Source organism: Mauremys mutica, chromosome 6 (genome assembly GCF_020497125.1).
Source record: "Mauremys mutica isolate MM-2020 ecotype Southern chromosome 6, ASM2049712v1, whole genome shotgun sequence".
NCBI classification, from domain to species: Eukaryota; Metazoa; Chordata; order Testudines; family Geoemydidae; genus Mauremys; species Mauremys mutica.
The window spans coordinates 65,153,277-65,177,984 of NC_059077.1; the positions used below are offsets into that span (position 1 = coordinate 65,153,277).

Sequence of the window (24,708 nt, forward strand, 5' to 3'; positions counted from 1 at the left end):
ATCAACATTACCCAAAGGAGTCACAGTAGTGTGAATTCATTGTTTCATGTACTCTTTCTCTATATATAATTATTCTCACAGAAAAATGACTGACCAAGTATTCTACAATTAGCTAATAACATAGGAAAAGCATCCTGATTAGTTAATAATTTAGATTGGTTAATTAAATCACAGTGTTTGAATATTACACGTCACAAAGAACTGAGACACACATTAAACTCAGTCTTAAGTATCACTGGTCTAATCTCAATGTCATATATGAATGTCGTTCAGTATACATCAAACTACTTAAATGTTCAGCATTATTTTAAAATCTAAATTGCTTACCTACACTCTTAAAATCATATGCCCCCTCTGTTCACTGACTCTCCCTTCCCTGCACTCTCTTCACCCACTCCAAATTCCTGCTTGCTTTGTGCAAGTTAACTTTTCCAGTTTGTCTTGGGCAAGGAGACTTTCTCAAGCCTAGGTTGTAGGATTTCCTTATACTGATGTCACAGTTACTTTTTGGGATAGAGTGAAATTCAGATTATATTCTCTCCCGTGCCTTTCTGGCTTCAATGTATTGTATTGTGAGGGCAAGCCAGTTTAGGCTGTTTATCATCTTGATTTATAAGCAATACTTCATTGGATAATCCAGAACAAATGTGATTTATTTATAGACCATGACAAAGAAGCAAAGCATGTATATGCAATTTCATACAAGATAAACCTATATTAAAGGAATGTTAAGTTTTCACTGTGAAGCACTCTTCAGAAAATGAAAGCTGTCTGTAGCTTTGACTTCTTGAGTATTATGTTTTTTACTTTATAGCCACATACTTTATTTTATAACCATAGGACAATCTGTTTCAGTCAGATTGTTTGACAGGGTATGAGGCAAGCCCGTATAGTGAATTGGTCTGTGGCCTCACTTAACGCAGTTGTATGCTCAGTGAAGCTGGTAGCTGTAACAGCCTCTCTTCAGTCATTGCAAAAACCATATGGTGTATATAATGAATGTAATAGGTCTCTTGGAATAGGATGAATGGTGTTATGGATCACCCCAAAGAAGCTCAGTGTTCTGTTTTTGCCTCATCTTCAGACTTAGTTTCTCTGTGCCTTAGCTTTATATAAGTGAAGTGCGGATAATAATGTCTAATGAAAGAGTTAAAACAAACAACCCCTCAAACTCTATTTGATGCAATGTTTGAATGGTAAATGATGTATATGGTGGTTCACAGAGCATGAAGGAAAATACTGAACAGCAGTCTTGTTCACTGAGCATTATCAAACTTCTGTACTGATGAGCCAGGGGTCCTCTAGAAAAAATATGGTATGATTACTTAAGACTATCGTGATTGTACATAGAGATATAGGTAAGGTTGCACTGTCAACCTTAAGTTTCTAACATCATGATATTTGAATGACTTGCTGTAAAATCTCAACTTCTAAAATGTTTTGTAATTTCCTATATTTTTAAAATGGAAAAATGATGCAACACAGAATTTACACCATGTTCAATTATAGTTGCTAGACAGTGGGAGAAAGCTTTGTATGATCCAGTAAAAGTGTAATTAGTGAGGTTGTAACTCACTCCTGAGAATGAACCTACTATATTTCACCTGAAAGGTAAAAAACAAATAGGTAAATTAAGCAGTAATAAGTCATTGGGACCAAGTGATAGTCACCCAAGCGTTCTGAAGGAACTCGTAAATGGTTGCAGTACTACTAACTGATATGTAACCCATCACTTACATCAGCCTCTGTACCAGATCACTGGAGGATAGCTAATGTAATGCTGACTTTTTAAAAAGGCTCCAGAGGCAATTCTGGCATATATGACAGAGGTGTATAAAATCTTGAGTGGTGTGGAGAAAGTAAATAAGGAAGTGTTGCTTACCCCTTCACATAACACAAGAGCCAGGGGTCACCCACTGTCGGAAGACAGGATACTGGGCTAGATAGTCTGACCCAATATGGCCATTCATACGTTTTTAAGTTAAAACTAATTATAAAAATGACATTTTTCTATGCTTCAGCATACATATCAATGCTTGTACCGTTGCTAACCTTAACATTCAAACAGTTATTCAGACTCCGTATTCTACAGGATGCTTCTTACCTCACTTTGACTCTGTAGTTGCTGTATGCTGTGCAGATCTCTAATTCCTTTTTCAGTGCTCCTTTGGCATGCTGAAGGCAGAATCCAACCTTTCTAATTACTAATTGCCTTCTAATAGTTGAACCTGTAACTAGCCAGCTTATGCAAATAAAAGTGCATCAGACTTATTTTTAGTGTATGCCAGGAAGTCTTCATAGTTGCCATGGGAATGTCTTAAAGTTATGGTGATCAGCTTTACATTATACAGGAGGTCATCATAGATGGCCGTAATATTCCTTTCTGGCCTTGAAATTTTTAATCTAACCACTAAAACAATTATTTTTTTTGTGGGTTAATTGTATTTTTTGTGATCACAAAACTGGGGGGATTGCTGTACTGGCCTGATCCATGTAGAATTGTACCTCAGTTTCTTCATGTGCCATCCTTACTAATGCTTTCTGGGGTAAAAAATGCTAGCACCAAATTTTATAGTTATTTTCTTTGTGGAGGGGCAGGAGGGGGAGGAGAATATATCATGATGTATAGCAGAAGGATTCTACCTTGCATTATTTAATATACCAAAAAGCTATGTAAAAAGAACATTAAGGTTGGCCTTAATTTGGCCCCCTTTGCTTATGAATTATGATAGTATGTGATCCTGTAATTAAATACTGTTTTTTCCCCTAGGACCACTGCTTCAGTCTGTGCATAGGTTGGAAATTTAATATTTTGTTCTCATTGTACTTTTTTTTCCCCCTCCACACTGTTCAAACCCTTGTCTGGATACAGAACTGTTAATTTTCTTATGGGCTTTTCCATGATTCTCATTGCTGTACTATCTGATTGCTTGAAAACATTTATTTATTTTAACAACACACCTGTGAAGAGAGGGTAGTATCCACATTTTACTGATGGGGGAACTGAGGCAAGGATACATTAAGGTAAAAATGTGCACCATTTTTGAATTCCCATTTTGAGATGCCCAAGACTAGAATTCTCAGAATACTTAGCATTATGTAGCACTTTGTATGTGAGTGTTCAGCTCATCTGCAAATCAGACTCCAGAGGGAACACACAACTAGTGACAACCTGTGAAAATTTCAGTGTAAATGACTTACCCAACATCACATAAGAATTCTATGGCAGAGGTGTAGAATCCACCTCTCCAGGGCAACATTCAACTGTCTTGTTCACTACACACCTTGTAACTTCTGAAACAAATGAGCTGGGCCCTACCAAATTCACGGCCACAAAAAACACATCACAGACCATGAAATTTGGTCTTTTGTGTACTTTTACCCTATACTATACAGATTTCACGAGGATGACCAACTTTTCTCAAATTGGGGGTCCTGACCCAAAAGGGAGTTGTAGGGGGTCGCAGGTTATTTTAGGGGGGTTGTGGTATTGCCACCCTTTCTCTCTGTCTGGGCGGCCAGAGAACGGTGGCTGTTGACCGGGCGGCCAGCAATGAAGGCAGCGCCCTGCCAGCAGCAGTGCAGAAGTAATGGTGGCAATACCATACCGTGCCACTGTTACTCCTGCGCTGCTGCCTTCAGAGCTGGGCGGCTGGAGAGTGGCAGCTGCTTGCCGAGGGCCCAGCTCTGCAGGCAGCAGTGCAGAAGTAAAGGTGGCAATATCTAACATGCCATCCTTCTGTGCTGCTGCTGGTGGTGGCTCTGCCTTCAGAGCTGGGCTCCTGGCCAGCAGCTGCCGCTCTCCAGCTGCCCCTCTGAAGGCAGCACTGCTGCCAGGAGCAGCACAGAAGTAAGGATAGTAGTACTGAAACATCCCCTACAATTTGTGATTTTCTCTCTCCCCCCCCCCCCAACTCCTTTTTGGGTTAGGTCCCTTACAGATACAACACTGTGAAATTTCAGACTTAAATAGCTGAAATCGTGAAATTTACAATTTTTAAAATTCTATTACTGTGAAATTTACCAAAATGGATTCTGAATTTAGTAGGTCCCTAATTATAGAGTCAGAAATGACTATAATCAAATGAAAAGGACAGTTATTTAAAAAAAATACATTCTCTCAACTTTTACAATGAAAGCAAATATAAATAAAAAGTAAATTGTATTTAATAATGCTAAACTTCTTTAAGTAATTTTTTCATTAACGAGACACTGTCAGTATTTTAAGATTGAATAAAAATGTTTCCATTAGAGCAACCTCTACATAAAGTCTCCCTTGCCCTGCGTCTTGTGGATGGTGAAATATTAGAGTCTGATTAGGAACACTGACCGTTGCACATGGGAAGGGTCTTTCTTCAAGATGGATGTGAAGCCACAAAAAGGCAAGTAACAAAGTATCATTGGTGTCCAGCCTATGTAACCTGTCCAAGCAAATGCAAATCTAAAGACCCCAGGAGCTACCTCTCCTTTGAAGAAAAGCAGGAATTCTTACTCTGTTCTTCACTTGATCTAGAAAAGGATTCCAAGACAAGGGCAAACAAACAGATCGTCAATATTTAACTAAATTCAGGAGATTAAGGATTCCATATTAATTTTTTGTAAGGGTGATGCTAAGATGGGTTCACTGGTTAAATATGTTGTTAGTGGAATTCTTCCCCAGAAGTTGCAATGAACAGGAAAATAAAAAGGTCCCTGAACAGGGACTTCACAGCAAGAGGACCTTCAGTGCAAGCCATCCTGTTGGCCATATGCTTTGCTAGAGCTAGGAGGGGGATGCAGTCTCCCAATTCATTGGGTGCACTCTACCATTGCTTATTTCTACATGTATTGCCCATAGGGCACCAACCACTTGCAGCAGCACCATTTGCTTCAGCATTGCAACTTTTAATTCCAAGCTGGTGTGATGGGGAGGATGCTGGAGAGAGAATTTACCTTGCAGCAGTGGCTCCTGTCCCACGAAGCTGAGCCTGGCTCCCTACTCCGTGTATTGTGACCTGACACATAGGCTCACAGTGCCACTCAGGTTACGAAGTTTTGAAGCTTATTAGTAAATTGAATTAAATCCAAGTCAAATGGAGTAACATCATATCTAGTATACAGGGTAGGCAGCACAGAAGTAAGGGTAGTAGTAATGCAACATCCCTACAATTTGCGATCCCCCCTGCCCCCAAACTCCTTTTTGGGTTAGGACTATTACAATTACAACACTGTGAAATTTCAGATTTAAATATTTAAATCATGAAACTTACAATTTTTAAAATCCTATGACTGTGAAATTGACCAAAATGGTTATACCTTTATAGTTCCAGTCTTAGTAAATTGGAGATGATAGTTCAAGCATTCTGTGTCTGTCTTTCTATTATGGGCTCTGCCTTTTCCCCAACATCCCTGTGCCTCAGGTTCTAACTGTCAGTGAGACTGTATTCCAGTCCTCTCATCTAAGGGTCTGTCATTTCTACTCTCAGTTCCTTTGAAGTCTAGGTATGAACGCTAGTACCTGGTAACTGCTAATCTGGCATAGATGATACAATTGTCTTTGAAGCCAATATATACCTTCCCCACTTTATGTCCCAATTTTATTTACTAATAAAGATGATTCAGGTTTCATGAGCAAAGAGTTTTTCATCTCCTTTTACTGAAGATACATATGTTAAAGTAATTCCAGGAATTTTTTAAATGCCACTTGATCATAATGACATCTAGATGGGGGTAGTGTAGATCTATTTTCATAATGAAGAATAAATAGGGAGGGGATGGGGTGTCAGGGTCCACGCCCATGGAATTGCTGTCCTCTGCACAGAGATTTCAGGGGAGGGGAGGGGTCAGAGAAGGTCCAGTCTGGTAGCTCCAGGGTATTTTTACCTGATATTTCACTATAATTTTGCATTAGTTGATGAACACTTAAAGCAGCTATGAAATCTTTACTGTGTAGTCAGGTAAAGACATAATAAACAGTAATCATAATCAAGTCTTTTTACACTGGACTTACTCCTGCTGTGCTGCTACAATTGTATACATATGCTACTGTACAAGAGACTGATTATGCAAAACTCTTGTACAGTGCTTGTATGCAGTTCAGTGTAAAAAGATTTAATTATGATTATTTTAACAGAAACCCAGAAAAGCTGCAGCCACTACCTTTCCCACATGAACCCCTACACCCACCTGCTCCCAGGAACTTCAGTTCTTGAGGGAGCCCCCATTTATCATCCTCTCCTATGAGTCCCTGCCATGCCTCCCTGATCCCCCTGCTTCTTTTACTTCTCCCTGTTGTCTGGAGGATTCCTTGGCGGAAAGGATTTTATGGTCTTCCTCTCTGTCCCACATCTAGCCTTGCTTGCCCCTTTCCCTGGGGTCCCCAGGAGAACGTTGGCATTGGAACCCAGAATGGCAGGAGCACAAGGACAAGGACCTCTGACTCAGTGGCAGTGTTATATAATAATAATAATAATTGGAGATATACCAATCTCCTAGAACTGGAAGGGACCTTGAAAGGTCATCGAGTCCAGCCCCCTTCCTTCACTAGCAGGACCAATAGAGGTTACAGGCTCCCACTCCCCTCTTCCTCCCTCTGCCACCACTCAGTAGCTCTGTTCTGGGCCAGACAAGGAGAACCAGCCTGCATTGCTCCTCCTTGCTGGCTCCTGGCTTTCTTTAGTCCATGACGTTGAGAGGAGCAGCCATGAGTTTGGCAGGCGGAGTGGGACCTTGGTGCCAGCTGTGCTCTCAGCCATGTGAGTTGTGCACATCTGGGCCTGATTTCTGTGTGTGCAATTGCACCCAGACATCCTGCAACAGCTGCCAGTGGCTAGAGCACCCATGAGCTAGTGTGATGTCCTGAACATCATTGACCTCATAAACAATGAGTTTCATGGCTTCATCTTTCATGGAGGGTGCTTTTGTGATACCATGTGCTTTACTGTTCAAGGCATGCCTGACAGTTCTGTAGCTCTATGTCACTAGTGGCTGTGCTCTGGAATTCAGACACACACTTTGAGCAGATCTTTTGTTCCTCCAGTTTTACAGGAATACAACTGTGTTGGTGAAGATAGTAGTGTACAAGTCAAACAAATCTAAAAATGCAGTTTAACACTTCCTTATAGGGCAGGCAAAAGAGAGTTCAAACCCTCAGTTGACATTGTAGCTGTGGTTTTGTTCTAGCTACAACTGTTGTGTACCCAGAGATGCAACTTTATAAGTGCAATAAACACTGGAAACAAAGCTACAGAAGAAAACAGTTATCAGGTACTTGTGCAGTTTCTCTTCTCAAAAGCTCACTCTGATAATCCACTTTGGTTTATGAGGCCACATCTTTCAATTCCTTCTCCAGTGTCAAGTATTCTGTTCCATTTTCTTCCATTGAATAAAAGAAAAGCAGTAGAGGCTGTGCAGTTTTAGATCTGAAACAATTAAAATGTTTTCACAAAAATGACAAACTTCAGGATGGAGACAGCCTCAATTCTTGCTGTAATGTGTTCTGGAGATCTGTAATGTGTTCAGTAGATTAGGCTGAGTTTTATGAACATAGCCCCATCAAGACCATTAATAACTGACTCTTACCTATTTGAAACATCACTGTCTTCCTCTCCTCACTCCTGCCCCATGGGATTGATGGTGGAAGTGTAGGACACCTATGTTACTAATTGGAAAAATGCCTGTATTATTTTTTATAAATATTATGTATGACTCTGTTTCTCCGTTCAGTTGTTTATTGCTGCCTGTTTGAATATGTAAAGTCAGAGGAGGCTGTAAAGGGTTGTTACAGAACCGAGGAGGAAAAGGAAACCAATGATTCGTTAAAAGTCAGCCTCAGGTACTCTGCACCAGAGGAGATAAGGTAACTGATAGCTGGGCCATCAGTTTGTGTGGAGAGGGAAATATTCTGGTTCCATCCAGATTAGGAGGCTTTACTCTTTCCAAGCCTAAACCTGGGATCAAAGGAGATCTAAACCTAGAAAAGGAGGGTTTTTTTGGTGAGCTGGGAGAGTTGGCCTTTGGTGTGTCAGTGAAATAACTGCTCGGAAGACTCTGCTTGTCTTCGCTACTGGGGAGATCGACACTGCTGCAATCGATGTAGCGGATGTTGATTTAGCGGGTCTAGTGAAGGTAATCGACCGGAGAGCGTCTCCCGTCGATGCAGTGCAGTGTAGACAGCAGGGTAAGTTGACCTACGCTACGTTGACTCTAGCTACATAAATAACGTAGCCAGAGTAGGATAAACTTAGGTCAACTTATCCCGGTAGTGAAGACAAGCTCTCAGTCAAAGAATAAGCAATAAGGTTGCAAGCAGTTCAGGCTCTTTCTCCTAAATCAGAAATGAGGACTAAAACAGACCCACCAGCACTATAAATAGAGAGTTTAAGCTCAGGTAAGGAAGTAAGTGTGTAGGACTCTGGTTTGGTTTTGTTTTTTATATTTTGGCCTGGAGAAAAAGGGCTTGCAGGTCCAAATGCTGTTAGCCCTGCTGAGGTAGCCAGGGTTGTGATACTCAGGGGGCTGAACTCAGGTCTTGCTTTGAGAGTGGACGAATTGCAGAATTCCACCCAAGGAGAGCTAAAGGTCCGAGGCCTGACACCTGGTTGATGTCCCTTCTTGGGCTCTCGCTGAGTGCAACTGTGCAACCTATGTTTACTCCTTCATTCTTATCTGGTAACCGTGACAACCTATATTTACTCCTTATCTGAGCATTATTATTCTAGGAAGCTGAGAAGTAATATAAAAAGTGCTCAAAAATCTGTAAGTGCATGGTGTTATTTTGAACTTGTATAGAGTTCACTATGCCCATCATGTAACTCTCACTTTGAAGTAGAAATAATATCTCATAGGCAGGAACTTTGCTGATAGTTGAACGGTGTGACAAAATTCAAACAAGGATTGACCAGCTATCCAAAAATATGGTTGTCATGATTATACTTTTTTCAACTTCTCCTGGGTTTCATGCATTGTAATACCATTTTTGGCACATGCATACTAAAAGTGATGTTATGTACCTGAACTTGCACCTTCTTGAACCTTGCTTGTGGCGTGCAGGTTCCCAGTACAATCATCTTCTCTATCTTCTAGTGATCCAGGAGCCCAAACTAATGGTGGGGAATACCCGATGCTATCTGGAAAAAAGGATAAACACAATGGACGGTGTTGGGACGGCGAATACATATGGAATATCTTGTTGGTCACCATGTCCTTATCAGAAAAGAATGTTTTCTTCATAGGGAGGTGTTGCTAATCTTCTGGGCTTGCTGTTAGCAGATCTCTTTACAAACTGGCAAAACACCAAACCATACCTATATTTTTTCTGGGGGTAGGATCCATTATTTCACTCCTAAAGAGACCAAACTTTCTGACTTAGGATCAAGTATTACAACCTAATGTCAGTTCTCTCAATCTAATTGCTTGACGATTGGGAGGAAAATTCTAGCCCAGGTTGTGTGCTTGGAGGAAGTGATTCAAATGCTTTTCTCTTCAAAAAGGGACTCTGCAGCCCAGCTGTCTGCCAGATACTGGAACAGACTCTACCTCTGATCTTAGATAAAATAAAGAGACAACCCCCCTCACCCCCCCAAAAGTTTCTGGAAGAAGCTTCTGGTAATATTCTTATTTTCAGTCTATTGAAACCCGTTTCTTAGTCACAGTGATATCTGCTAGATGATTTTCAGAACTTATGGCTTTACTGCGGAAGAGCCTCACTGTGTGTTTCATGATGATAAGATGGTCTTTAAAACAGTATCAGAGTTTATTCCCAAAGTAGAAACTTTTGTTGACAAGTCTCCAGAATGAATTTTTTTGTTGTGTGTAAGCCCAAGTCACCTGCATAAAAGAGCACTTGAAACATGACAAATCTAGAAGACCACTTCTTTGTTTCCTTCCATTTGAAAAGGAAAGAGTGAAAATTATGGAAAACGTGTGTCAGAGTGGCTGAGATGATCTTAGAGGATTGTGAAGCATTAGGTAAAATGGTGTTTTGAGGGTACTGAGGCTTTTTTCACAACATTGCTATTTCCTGAACAGAGAGGACATCTGCTTCAGTGAAAGATATTTGCAAGGGATATCTCTTGTCATCACTCCCCTCACTCACTTTAGATAAACTGAACCATCAGACATCTTCAGATGCCTAATTGGGTGAGGGTACCACTGCCAGTAGTAAAATAAAGATTCAGAATTATTTTTAATTTAGCTACTGAGTCTCATTTTCCTTCTGTTTGTTGCTGCTTGCTTTTTTCCCATTAGTAAAGATATTAAGGAGAAGAATGGAACATTTATGTTGTTTCTATTTTTTTCCATCAGTATTAGCACTAATACATTCCTTCCAGTTCATAACCTTTATTATACTTAATACCCCTTGAAATAAGCCTAATCCTGTTAAAAGATTATTGATTTTTCTCATACCTCATGTTTGGGAGATATTTAATGGGTTTAATGAGGATTAACTCACCTATTTGTGAATTCATCCCTTCCTAGTACCTTAACGTAGTTTTGACAAGATTCATGGGTCACCCATTTGAACCATTGATCGCTCTTTTATTTCATTGTCTGCTAATATGGCTTTCTTGGTAGCAATAACATTGGAGAAGAGAGCAGGAAAGCTACAAACTCTTATGGTGACCATGACAAATTCAGGCTGGAAATTAGATGACGGTTTCTAACCATCAGAGGGAAGTTGTTCTGGAACAGCCTCCTGTCAAGGCTGAATCCCCACTCTGTCACTCCGAGTGCAGAAGTGGGGGCCCACAAGGATTAAAAAAATTAATACGTGCCACTCCAGGCTTGTATTATACTCCCAAGGATACAGCTTTTCTCTGACTTTGGCTTGGTAAACGCTGCCACCACCCAGATGCAAAAAAACCCACAAACCTTTGAACCCAGGAAGGAGCACTTGGGAATTCGTCCCTGTGGAGTACACTCAAGCCCTTTTACCCCCCCTACAGGGAAAAGCTGAGAAAGATAACAAAGATTAGCTGTGGCTCTCAGCTAATCAAACACATACGCACAAACCTCTTAGGACACCAAAAATCCAGTCCTGTTCTTAAAAAAGGTAAATTTTATTAAAAACAAAAAGAAAGAAAATATATCTGGAACTTAAGCTCTTGCTAGATTTTAAAAGAGGAATTCCAAAAGTCAAGCATCCAAAATAGCTTTCTTGGGGATTCAGCTTAAAAGTTACAAGCGAACAAAAGCATCTGGGCTTAGCACAGAGGAGTCCACAAGCCCATAAGAAATAACCCTAATCATGTCTTTTTAGACATTCCCTAATTTTACTTACATATCTGAGGCTCCAGATAAGTAGGTTCAAGGTATGAATTGATAATCTATAATCATACCTGGCTTAAAGCTGGTTACAGCATTACTGCTCCGTGTCCCTGCAGCCCAGAGAACAACAGACAAAGGGAAAGTTTCTTTCCCGATTTAAAAAAGTTCTTCCTTCCCATTGGCTCTTTTGGTCAGGTGCCCACTCCTTTTCTTTTACCTGTGGGCTTGTTAATCTTTACAGGCAAAGCAAGCAGAGAACAGACCAAGAGGGATTTTACAGCTAACTGGCTGGCTGGGTGTCGATCAAAGGGATCTACTCCTCCAGCCTCCTCCCCTTCATGTATCACACCTCCCAATAGGAGTTGTGGGGGCAAACAACTTAGTTTTAAGAGACAGGTGGACCAGTTTCAGTGTGAGTGGATGATAGGGTTGTTTGTGATGCTAGGGGGCTCACTTCCGGTTTATGTCCCTAAAGCTCGTGGTTCAGGGTTTCAGCCAGCCACTGGCAGCATCAGGAAGGAATCCCTCCTCCCATCCCTGCATTCTGGAAGGGGTTTTTTTGTGCTTTCTCTGAAGCATCAAGGATGGCCACAGCTGGAGATAGGATAGTGGGTGGGGTATGTCAGCCTTTGAGGTGGTGCCAAGCATTTTTTCTCTCAGGTGCTTGGCTGGCTGGTTCTTGCTCATGCTCAGGGTCTAACTCATTGCTGTATGTGGGGTTGGGAAGGAATTTTCCCTAGACTTTGGGTTGTTTTTTTTTTGCCTGCCTTTGGAGCATATGTATACGGGTCATTTGCCAGTATTATCTGGGTATATGTCACTTAATCATTTCCCTGCCACTATGCGGGCCTCGAGCTCTGAAGCACCTCGGTCCCTCCTATTCTCTGCCTGTGGCAGATAATAGTCTAGTTTCCTGTGGGCTGTAATGCATTGGTCTAATTTCAGTTGTTGGGTTTAGTTTGTGGGTATGGTGGTGGCCTGTGATATTTAGGAGGTCAGATTAGATGATCTTGTGGTCCCTTTTGGCTTAAACTCAGACTCCTTATGCAGGCTTTCACAAAGAGTTTTTTAAGACCTCACACTCCATTTTTATCTCAAATCTGTCTGAAGCAAATGATTTCTCTACCAATTTTTTATATTGTGTATGCAGAAAGAATGAGAGACCAAGCAATTTCTGCACAGATAATTTTGCTCTGTATCAGGTCTTGTCATAATATGACTAATGTATCACCTCTTGAGAGAAAATTGCTGATTCCGTCAGAGCTCAAGATATCTCTGTGGCCTTTTTGAATAACATCCAAAATGTGGACATCTGGAGGGCTTTTGCTAGACATTATGACCTCAGTGTAGCTTCCAGAGCTGATGCTGACTTTGGTGAATCTTTTTCATTCTTTGTCCAACCAGATAGACTCTGAATTTCCTGCCACCTAAGGAGTACTGCTTGGAAATCACCTGAAATGGAATATATATGTGTGCAATCGCTGGAAGGAGAGAGAACAGGTTACTTACCTGTACAGTAACTGTTCTTTGGATGTGTTGTGCGTGTATATATTCCATGAACCACCATACTTCCCTGATGTTTCAGAGTCTAATAGCATCAAGATGCCTGTGTGAAGGAACTGAAAGGGGATCAGGGTAGCCCCATCCTTTAACACATCTCAAAGAACAACAGTTACTGTACAGATAAGTAACTTTTTTCTCATCTAATGGTGGTTTCGTGGCTTTTTTAAAAAAATATATTTGTGATGTGGGAGCTGGAAACAAACTCGCCACTATCTTGCATTTGTAAACTCTTGGGGGCACAGACCGTCTCTTATGGGGTGTGTGTGTGTGTGTACACCGTGCCTGCCACAGTGGGGTCACAGTTGGGGTTTCTAGCTAGGGCGTCTGTATCCAGTGAAGATGCCCGTTACAGTGGTTGCAGCAAAGAGTCCTGTGGCATCTTATAGACTAACTTATTAGACTAACTATAGACTTATTGGAGCATGAGCTTTCGTGGGTGAATACCCACTTCGTCAGATGCATGTTACACTGGTGGTGACTTTTGTAATGTTCACAACCTTTGTATATATATTCTTTTCCTTATCTGTTGTACAGTTGCTAGTACTCCATTATGACTGTAAAATAAATATCATTTCTAGAGTGTTTTCTATTTTTGGTCAGTTAGAAATGGGAGTTTCACACTTGTTCCATAATAAAATATATTTAGTTGCTAGAGTGTAACAATGTTATCTGAAAGGATTATTGAATATTGTCTATTTGGATCTCAGTTCCTGTGCTATAGCCCTTTGTGTCCTGATGATTTTTAAACGAGGTGCATCTCTACTATTCTAAAAAGAATATGCATAGAACTATAAAATAGTCTGTTTGCCCTCTCTCTGGCACCATGTACAACACTCTCTCCTCTCATTCGCACCAGCTGTCTAAACAATGAAGTTCAACCAATGTAACTAGTACAACTTTGTAAGTGGATATTTTCATATCTTTCTAAATATAACATATCAATTTAGCTTTCATCTACACCTATACATCCAGGTTATGTCCAAGCTTGTCTCTTCTTCATACATAATATTTGTAAGAGCCAGCCTCACTTCCCACTCCACATCACTTAAGCTGTGGTCTAGAACCTTATCTTGTATTTTAACTCCTTCAACCTCGTCTAACTAGCTATTCTAGGTACTTACATGGTCTCCATTACCACAGTATCTGTGTGCCTCATAAACTTGAATTTTTTTCCTGCATCTTGGCAGGGGGTTAGACTAGATGACCCTTGCAGTTCCTTCTAACCCTATGATTCTATGTATTCCTGTTCTCTGGTTTTGCTACCTGCAACCTTCTTTCCCTTAAGTCCATTAAAAATGCTTCTGCTAAGATGGTCATCTTCTTTGAGTGATACCATGCGTCCATTGCACTTCATGTGTGTGTGTGCGTTCAGTGGGAGATTTTTTTCCCTCAGGGATACTTGTTGGGAAAGTGTATGCGTACTGTGCTACCTCATGCTGTTGTGCAGTGGTAAGAAGAGTAGAGTCGTTCCCCATCCCCTTCAGTTCTTTCTTATTGCCCATTTTGGTTCTTGGGGAGTTGTTCCTTGCTATTGCAGATTTTCTCTTATTGTTAGTGTTGTGAATATAGTTGTACTTAATCATAGTTTTAGTAATAGGATAGTTTTTAATGTTAGGTTTCCTTTTTTTGCTATATTTTTTGTACTCTGTGATTCCTGCTGTTTGGATACCGGAGTCCGGTGCTGGGGCATGCCTCATTTCCCGGGCTTCAAGCTCTGTGATGCCAAGATTCTGATGCCAGTTAGTGACCTGTACTTCTGGTGCTTGAAGTGCCTAGGTCAGGGGTCTCAAACTCAAATGACCCCGAGGGCCGCATGAGGACTAGTGCATTGGCCCGAGGGCCGCATCACTGACACGCCCCCTTGCTGCCCCTGGCCCCACCCCCAATCCACCCCTTCCATGAGGCCCCGCCCCTGCCCTGTCTCTTCTCCACCTCCTCCCCTAAGCGCGCGTAGTTTTAATAAATATATACACTCAGTAATGCACCTCACTCAAAGGACAAAACACGCACTTAGATTTACTGCCTAAGGCTCTGGGAGGGAGTTTGGGTGGGGGAGGGGGTCTGGATGCAGGCTCTGTGCTCGATGCAGGCTCCAGGCTGCGGCAGGGGATGGGGGTGCAGGCTTTGGGACGGAGTTTGGGGATAGGAGGGAGTGCAGGGGTGAGGGCTGTGGGGCTGAGGGCGAGGGGTACATGATGCAGGAGGGGGCTCAGGCTAGGGAAGAGGGTTGGGCTGTGGGGTGAGGGCTGTGGATGAGGGGTTCATGATGCGAGGGGGCTCAGGGCTAGGGAAGAGGTTTGGAGTGTGGGGTGAGGGCTGTGGATGAGGGGTTCATGATGTGGGGGCGCTCAGGGCTGGGGCAGAGGATTAGGGTGCGGGGGGATGAGGGGTTCATGATGTGGGGGCGCTCAGGGCTGGGGCAGAGGATTAGGGTGTGGGGGGATGAGGGCTCTGGCTGGGGCTGAGGATTAGGGTGCAGGGGATGAGGGGTTCATGATGTGGGGGCGCTCAGGGCTGGGGCTGAAGATTAGGGTGCAGGGGATGAGGGGTTCATGATGTGGGGGTGCTCAGGGCTGGGGCTGAAGATTAGGGTGCAGGGGATGAGGGCTCTGGCTGGGGCTGAGGATTAGGGTGCAGGGGATGAGGGGTTCATGATGTGGGGGTGCTCAGGGCTGGGGCTGAGGATTAGGGTGCGGGGGAATGAGGGCTCTGGCTGGGGCTGAGGGTTTGGGGTTGGAGAGGCTCAGGGTAAGGGAAGCCTGCCTTGCCAGTACTGGCGGAGGGCAGGCACTAGGACCCTGCACCCTAATCCTCAGCCCCAGCCAGAGCCCTCATCCCCCCACACCCTAATCCTCTGCCCCAGCCCTGAGCGCCCCCACATCATGAACCCCTCATCCCCCCGCACCCTAATCCTCTGCCCCAGCCCTGAGCGCTTCCCTTCCCCTCCCCCAGCCCGGCCCCGGCGGGTCCCGCTTTCCCCCCCCCCTTACCCGAGCGCGTCTCCGGCGGTCCCGCTCAGAGCCGCGTGGTGAGGGGGCGGGGCTGGGAGCTCCACGCCGAGCGCAGCGCTCAGCCCAGAGCTCCCAGCCCCGCCCCCTCCCCACGCGGCTCGGATCGGGGCGGGGCTCAGGCGCTCGGACGGAGACTCGGCGCTCTATGCGCCGAGGCTCCAGGAGAGGGGCGGAGGCGGGAGCCTCCGCTTTTCTCTTGGGGGCCCCTGCGGAGCTCCCCTGGGGAGCTCCGCGGGCCGCAGGGAAGAGCTCCGCGGGCCGCATGCGGCCCGCGGGCCGCATGTTTGAGACCCCTGCTCTACTGTATGATTATAGGGTCACCAGGACCTTCTAAAGAGGGTGGCTTTTGCCTTAGATATTCAGGTGGAAGGGGTTCAAGAGAGGTCTCACAGATTAGGTGATACCTTGGGATTCGTGGGACCTTCTCAAGTGGCGCTTCCAATAAGTGAAACTATTCTGGAGCCCACTAAAATGCTGTGTCAAATTGCATTTTTCCTGTTGCCCACAGCTAAAATAAATGAGTGGGTATTATGTTCCTTTGCAGGGGTTTGAACATTTCATGCCTTCTCCTCTGGGGTCTTTGGTGGTTTCAGCTGTCAATAAGAGAGCAAATCAGCAAGCATCTACCTTAAAATAAAAGGATGAAAGCGTGATCTTTTTGGAAGGAAACTTTATTCAAGTGCTGGAGTATACCCCCGGATTGCTAATTAGCAGGCTCTGCTGCGATGTTATGATTTCTCCCTCTGGGACAATGTTTTAAAGTGTATGGACAAGTTGCCAGAGGAGGGAGACAAGTTTCGGTCTGTGGTGGCTGAGGGAAAGGTGGTGGTTAGGACTTCGCTTTAGGCCCCATTAGGTACTGTGGATTATGCTGCCAGAGCTGTGACATCAGCCATTACAATGCATGGATATTTGTGGCTATGCTTAAGTCTTTGGGTTTTTATATACTGTGATAGACCCAGGCCAGTTGGGAACAGCAGAGTAGTAGAAGGGAGATATACTGGCCACTGGATAAGCAGTTTTCTGTTCCCTGAGTGACCAGAGCAGAGGCTGCTCCAGGCTAATGAGGACACCTGACTCCAATTAACCTGCTAAGAGTCAGGTGAGTCAGTTAAGCACCGGACTCTAATTAAGGCCCCTCTGATGCTATAAAAGGGCTCACTCCAGTCAGGCCAGGGGAAGCCAGGGAGACAGAGGAGAGGAAGTGTGTGTGAGGAGCTGGGAGCAAGAGGCGCAAGAAGCTGAGAGTGAGTAGGCGTGCTGCTGGAGAACTGAGAAGTACAAGTGTTATCAGACATCAGGAGGAAGGTCCGGTAGTGAGGACAAAGAAGGTGTTGGGAGGAGGCCATGGGGAAGTAGCCCAGGGAGTTGTAGCTGTCGTACGACTGTACCAGGAGGCACTCTAGACAGCTGCAGTCCACAGGGCCTTGGGCTGGAACCTAGAGTAGAGGGCGGGCCCGGGTTCCCCCCAAACCTCCCACCTCCTGATCAAACACAGAAGAATTGACCTGGACTGTGGCTTCTACCAGAGGGGAAGGTCTCTAGGCTGTTTCCTGACCCACAGGGTAAATCTGTGAGGTGAGCAAATCCACCAATAAGCGCAGGACCCACCAAGGTAGACGAGGAACTTTGTCACAATACCAATATTAAAGAAGAAGGAGTTCTGTCCACAGCAGCCTCATCATTATGCTTCTTTTAGGCCTCACTACCAAGACCAGCCTAGGAAGAAAGGAAAAAGTTACAGGAGTAACTATTCCTCCACCTATTCTTTCATCTGCTGGCAGTTCATGCGCGCAGCTTGGAAATACCAAGCAGTCAATTTGAAATGCTTGTCGAGGACAACCTACCAGTTTGCCAGTTTCTCCTACTGTGGTGTTTCCCCACTTCCTAAGTGTTTGGACTGGCATCATTTCAAACCAGGGGTCTTAAGCACAGTGGAATTGGGATATATCCTTTAGTTTATTTTCATTCCCTCCTCCTCCCCCTCCAGCCTCCCTTCACTGTCTCTTTTCAGGAACCACTCTCACAATGAAGTTCTGCTTTGGGAACTACAGTCTCTTCTCTTTTGGGAATCATAAAGGCAGTTCCTCTATTATACAGGGGAAAGGGTTTTATTCTTGCTACTTCCTAATCCCAAGAACAAAGGAGGTTTTAGACCCATACTAGACCTGTGAAAGCTCAACAAATACCTAAAGAAAATAAGCTCTTGCATGGTCACTGGCTTCTGTTATCCCTTCCCTGGAACCTTGTGACTGATATGCTGCCCGCTTCTTAAAGGATGCTTATTTTCATGTAGTGATGCACCAAAGCCACAGCAAATTACTCAGATTTATAATCATCCATTTTCACTGTCAGTTTGCAGTCCTGCAATTTGGCCTGTCTGCAGCCCCACATGTGTTCACAAAGTGCATGGCAGCGGTGGCAGCATTCCCGAGGAAATCCAGGAATTTGAGTGTTTCTGTACCTAGATGGCTGGTGGATAGGAGGCCAATCTAGGGGCCAGGTGCTGTCCAGCATAACCGTAATCCAGTGCATTTCGGTGCATTAGGATTGTTTGTTGTCAAGGAAAAGTCAATCCTATCGCTTTCACAAAGGATAAAGTTTATAGGAGAAATCTTGGAGTCTATAGAAGTAAGGCATTCCTCCCACAATCCTGGTTCCAGATGATATTGGTCACTTCTTCAGACACGAAGACCCATCCTACCAGAAGAATATGGAATTGTCTCAGACTTCTGGACCGTTTGGCATCATGTACTTAAATGTGGTTCAGTGAGCCACGCTGCATCTCAGGAAGCTGCAGGGGTGGCTGAGCTCAGTATATTCCTGGGTCCATCATCCTCTTCACATGATGCTTCAGGTGCCCACATGAGTCTTAGCCTTTTTGGGTGGGTGGACAGACCCATCCAATGTGTGTGCAGAATTACCATTTGCTGCCTTACAATGTACTCTAACTCTGGTTACAGGTGCTTCCACCCTGGGTTAGGGTTTTAGCTGGGATCCCTGCATACTCAATGGCTATGTGCTGGCCAGGACTTAACTCTGCATATATATGTAAGAGAATTGAGAGCCATTTGACTAGTGTGTCATGCATCCCTTATCTATGTCAAGAGAAGGAATTTACTAGTACTTAGACTATGGCTGCTGTATTGTCCCTATGTGAATAGCTAGGGAGGGGCCAGATCGACCTGGCTATACCAAAAGGCAATGCTTCTGTGGGACTTTTATATTACCAGTTCAGTACATCATGAAACTTCCCACCTTCTGGGTATCCAGAACTGTCTGACAGATGGGTTGAGCAGGTTTTTTACCAGCCACAGAAAGTCGTTTCTTTACTCAGATATCTACAGGTTCATTTTCTAGCTGTGAGAGGTTCCCCACATAGACCAGTTTGCAAAAAAATCAACAGGAAGTGTCTCAGTTTTGTTCATGAGCTGGTCACAAGCCAGGATTCATCTTGGATGCTTTCCTATTAACCTGGACAGATAAGCTCACGTGTGTGTTCCCTCTGGTTCCATTCCTACCCAGAGTATTGTTAAAAATAAAACAGGATCATGCTCTTGTGATACTCATAGTACCACTGTGGTCTCACTAATGTTTGTTTTCCACTGTTGAACCTCTCAATCAGGTATCCATTGACGTTGCCCATGAACCCAGATGTGATCTCACGGGACCATGGTTGCCTCCTCCATTCCAGTCTGAAGGTCTTTCATCTCACAGCCTGGATAGTGTATAGTTAGCACATCAGAGGAAGATCTGTTCAAAGGAGCTATAAAATGTCTTAACTAGTAGAAAACCTCATGTTAGGTATACTTACCTGGTGAAGTGGAAGAGACTCTCCATCTAGTCCCAGCAGAAAGGGGTTTTGCTGGTCTGAGCTCTGATACAACACATGCTGGACTGTTTGTTATTTCTGAAAGAGCAGGGCCTTGTCTTTGGTTCCATTTGGGTCCATCTAGCAGCTATTTCATCTTTTCATCCTCCAATTGATCACTTTTCTCCAGTCCCACGTCACTGTGTTTTTGAAGGGTTTGGACTGGTTACGTCCCGAAGTAGAGGATTGCCCTTGAACCTGGTGTTAACAAAATTAATGGGTTCTACTTTTCAGCTGTTGGCTACTTGTTTGTTGTTCCATCTCTCGCTGAATGTTGCCTTTTGGTGGCAATCACCTGGGCCAATAATTAAGGGTGAATTAAGAGGTCTAGGGTCTGACCTTGTGTTCACAGCCTTCTACGAGGACAAGTTGTACCTACTCCCTTATTTGAAATTTCTTACCAATGTGGTTTCTCACATTTCCATCTGTCAGGCAATATATTTACCAACTTTCTTCCCTGAGCCTCATGCTCACAGGGATGAAGAAAGACTCCACACATTAGATGTTAGGAAGGCATTAACATTTTACTTGGACAGGACTAAACCATTTAGATCATCCTTGCAGTTGTTCTTGGCAATTGCAGACAAAATGAAGGGCCTTTCCAGTTTCTTCTCAAAGAATCTTATCGTGGATTTCCTTCTGTATACATTTGTGCTATGACATGCCTAATATAACTACATTGAATAGGATGCTAGCATGGTCAATCAGATTGTAAGCAGCCTCTGCAGCCTTTCTTGCCAAGGAGACTTGGGAGCTGGGTGCATAAGAACCTTAGGCTTCTTTGAAAATCCTAGTTTAGATTTATCTTTGTTTAGGTATACTTGTGATATTATGCAACACTTAAGTATGTAATACATATTTGACACACGCCATTTGATTATGTCTGTCTGTTATGCTCATACAAAGCACATGGGATCTTTATAGAGGAAGGTAAATACACAGCATTTATTGAGAATACAACAGTTAGCATATGCTTTTCAGTCACACACACACTGAGGGCTTGGCTACACTGGAGAGTTGCAGTGCTGGTGGAGGCTTTACAGCGCTGCAACTTAGTAACTGTTGTTGCCGGCCCAAAAGGGCTGAGGCAGCAAACAGTGGTTCGTTGCCCGGTGTGCGTCGCACTAATTATTACACCAGGGTGGAGAATGCAGAAAAAGTTTATTTGAGCCCAAATAAAGTGCAAGGGAGACATTACAATCTTAAATCCTGCACACAGATGCAAGCTGTGTGTTTTTTTTTATACATGACTTTAACTAGGTATTCTTATTACCCCCCACTATTCTCCTCCCCCTTCTATATAGTATACACATTGTTTAGTTAACAATTAAATCATCCTTGACAGCAAACAATTTATTTCGTAACTTTTCAAGGCTGTTAGGTTGGTTTACTTCTGGATTTATTACTTTGTTTCCCCTCCCCTCCTTCTTTTTTTAAACTAAACATAAGTAGGGCCCCTTTTTACTATTTTCTGCTGCCAATGTTGCACTGATAAGGAGCAGTTACACATTTCATTCTTAATTTTGACTTGCAAGGTTAATCAGAGTCCAACATGGAAGTGGTTTGGACAAGCTTAGCATCAACCCTGATTCATTCAGGCCTGGTACAGAAAGGCTTCATTAATACTGTGGTTTTCCATCTTCCTGAGTTACCTAGAGTTATGCTTAATGACACCAACACTGTCCACATCTGCAAGGCACATCCAGCGCTGCAACTCCCTGGCTGCAGCGCTGGCTGTACACCTGATCTGCTTGGGGTATAACGAGTGCAGCGCTGGTGATGCAGCACTGCTCGTCAAGTGTGGCCACACACCAGCGCTGTTATTGGCCTCCAGGGTATTAGGAGATATCCCAGAATGCTTTTAACTAAATTTCTCTCTGTTTTGTTATGATGCCTCTCTTTGTTTTGTTGTGAACTCGGGGCTCCGGGAGCTGCTTATCTAAAAAACAAACACAGCTCTTGTTTGCTGTGATCAATCTGTAACTGACTGTGAACAATCAATTGAGATAACCCACTACCGTGCTGTGAATGAGGCAGGCAGGGGGATGAATGTCTACAGCTTAGTGTTTGCTTGAGGAGAGAAACAGCGGGGGGGGGGGGGGAGAAAGGGAGTCCATTGGAGCAGATGCTTATCTGGTCTGCAGGCTATTTGCAGTTAAGAGTGAATGAGGGGTCGAGGAAATGTTCAGATTTTGCAAGGCAGGGAGCTGACACACAGTGTCGGCTCCAAAAATCCACTCTCTCTCTCTCCCCCGCTCCCTGTCACACTCCACCCCACCCCCCTCTTTTGAAAAGCACGTTGCTGCCACTTGAACGCTGGGATAGCTGCCCATAATGCACCACTCCCAACAGCGCTGCAAATGTGGCCACACTGCAGCGCTGGTAGCTGTGAGTGTGGCCACACACCAGCACTTTCCCTACACAGCTGTACGAACACAGCTGTAACTCCCAGCGCTGCACATCTGCAAGTGTAGTCAAGCCCACAGAGTCCTGCCAGTGGTGTTCATAGTTACCAGTCTGTTGTAGCTTGACTCAATTTAATGACCAGTTAGATTGAGCACGAGTGTGGAGCTGGGCTCTTGTCGGTCGTGAGCCGATGCTCCTGGAGCATGGCAAAACGAACCCAAGTTCCATGGCCAAGCACCCTGGTTCTTATAGTTTTTTTTCCTTTGTTGAAGTCTATGGACCGATTACTTCTTAATTGATGTAAACATTCCAATACACCTCCAAGAGGGTCATCCTGTCCTTTGTTCTGATTTAATCAATTGTCCTCGGGGTGCCAGCATTTACCTCAGGGTCATCAATCTGCCTTTCATTATGGATGTGCGTTGATGATCCTTTGATGACCTTTAAGTCTCTTTACTTTTTCTTCCTTGACTCTGGCTATAACAGTGGCCTTTACACCTTATCTTTTCCTGATGCATACATCCTCGTTCACACAAACAGACTGAGAATACAAACAGTAGTATTTTATATCGAGCAAAAAGGCATTGCAAATAAAACCTTGCCTTCAATGTTTTTTTCTAATCTACTTAACATAGACACAGTAGAGAATCCTGTCTCTTACTTACTAAACCTTAAAACAAAGAAATGTATATTTAACTAGATGCCTAATTTGTAATACATATAGGAAACCATAGTAGACATTATAACTTATCCTAAAACAAAAGGTGACCATAATCAGTCAGAAGGATTGTTCTGGTCTGTCATTCCTTTCAGCTATTCAAAAAGGATGGCTAACAGAATGAATTCAAATCATACATTAATTCTTATAGTACATTATAAAATCCAGCTCCTACATGTCCCATGCAGTTTGTAAACACACTAAAAATTATACAAATCCATATACATATTTTTTGTCAATTACTGTGATGTGTGTATGCTAAGTAAGTGGTCTGTCTTTAGTAGAGTGGCAAATTCGAAGACCCTATCTAGGAATGCAAGGCTCTTCTGCTGAAAGCTAAAACTCTGTTCAGGGTAATTACTGGAGATTCACGTTGGTGAATTGGCCCAATTAGGAAATGAAGTAAGTGGAATGCTCTCTCTTAGCAGAGGGCACTAGGAGAGAGGAGGTTCTGAAGGGAAACCCCAATCTTGAGAAGGAAATTTAGTCTTAAGTGTTTGTGTTACAGTGTATGAGTTATTGTAAAGCCAAAGCAGCATGGAAGCGGGGAGGAGAGAACCTGTGTATATTGTTGAGGATAGGGTAAGGAGTTGCTCTTTGCACACTTTTATTGTACTAAATTTTGTTTTATTTCAAATGTATTTGCAGGGTTACAGTCAATTATCTGATTTCCAGTTAACAGAATGAAATACCACTTAAAAAAATAAAAATAAGCCTTTCTACTTCCAGTAAATTCAGGCAGTCTAGCTATTGTAACCATTCTGTGTCATATATATTTAAGCAAAACTGTTTTCTTCACTTGGAGTTCCGTATAGAAACTGGTGGCAGATATGGCTCCTGGTCATTAGAATAAACTTTGCTCCTTCTGTTTCCTCCAAGCCCTTTATCAGTTGAAGACATGAAACAATCTGAAAATGCAAATGATCTAGTTGAAGTTTAAATTATTGTAAAGGACTAAAGAGTTCAGTAAAATAGATGAAAAAATAAATGTCTGTTTTTACACAGAGTTCCTTTGGAATTTAAAGGACATTATTTTTTTTAAAAAAGAGAAGAGGTGAAGAAAAGGAACAGTCAGAAGATTTGAACACTGGAGCACAGGATTAAGGATACCTCTGTAGAACATCAACACTTAAAAAGGTATGTGAACTTTTACCTTCTGCTAGTAAGCCTGAGCTGAAAGTCAGCTGATCACTTTACCATTAGTCATCGTAAAATTTGTCATCTCATAATTGTCCTTACCATTCCAATTTACTGTATAATGTAGTACTTTTCTAAAAAGAAATATATGGGATTCTTTTTTGTCCATCTCCCAAATGGAAGGAATTTCTTATTTTATTTTGTTTTTAGAATGTTTATATTACAATGACTCCTAGAGGGCTAGGGTGACCAGGTGTCCAGTTTTTGATCAGAACACCCTGTCAAAAAGGGACCCTGGCGGCTCCGGTCAGCACCGCTGACTGGGCCATTAAAAGTCTGGTTTGTGGTGCTGTGGCACTAAGGCAGGCTAGTCCCTACCTGTCCTGGTTGGCACCGTGCTGCGCCCCAGAAGCGGCCAGCAGGTCCGTCTCCTAGGCGGGGGGGCTCTGCGCTCTGTCCCTGCCCCGAGCACCGGCTCTGTACTCCTGGCCAATGGAAGCTGGGTGGGGCGGTGCCTGTGGGCGAAAGCAGTGCGCAGAGCCTCCTGGCCTCACTGCCTAGGAACTGGACCTGCTGGTTGCTTCCGGGGCACGTGGAGCCCAGACAGGCAGGGCTCCTGTTTTAGCCTTGCTGTGCTGCTCACCAGAACTGCCCGAGGTAAGCCTATGCCCCAACCCTGAGCCCCCCCCCCCCCCCGCAACCTGGAGCCCCCTCCTATAGCCCATACCCCTCATCCCTGGTCCTACCCCAGAGCC

The 24,708-nt window shown here is 43.6% G+C and overlaps 1 protein-coding gene across 5 annotated transcripts in view; it reads left to right on the forward strand.

Moving 5' to 3' along the window:
• Positions 1-24,708, forward strand: part of FER (FER tyrosine kinase) — a 392,406-nt gene that overhangs the window by 4,923 nt on the left and 362,775 nt on the right. For all 5 annotated transcript variants that reach the window (XM_045020435.1, XM_045020437.1, XM_045020441.1 and 2 more), the window contains one exon: positions 23,822-23,953. The gene's annotated coding sequence lies outside the window, so the exon portion shown is untranslated. Of the gene's footprint in view, positions 1-23,821; positions 23,954-24,708 lie in introns of those variants that run through there.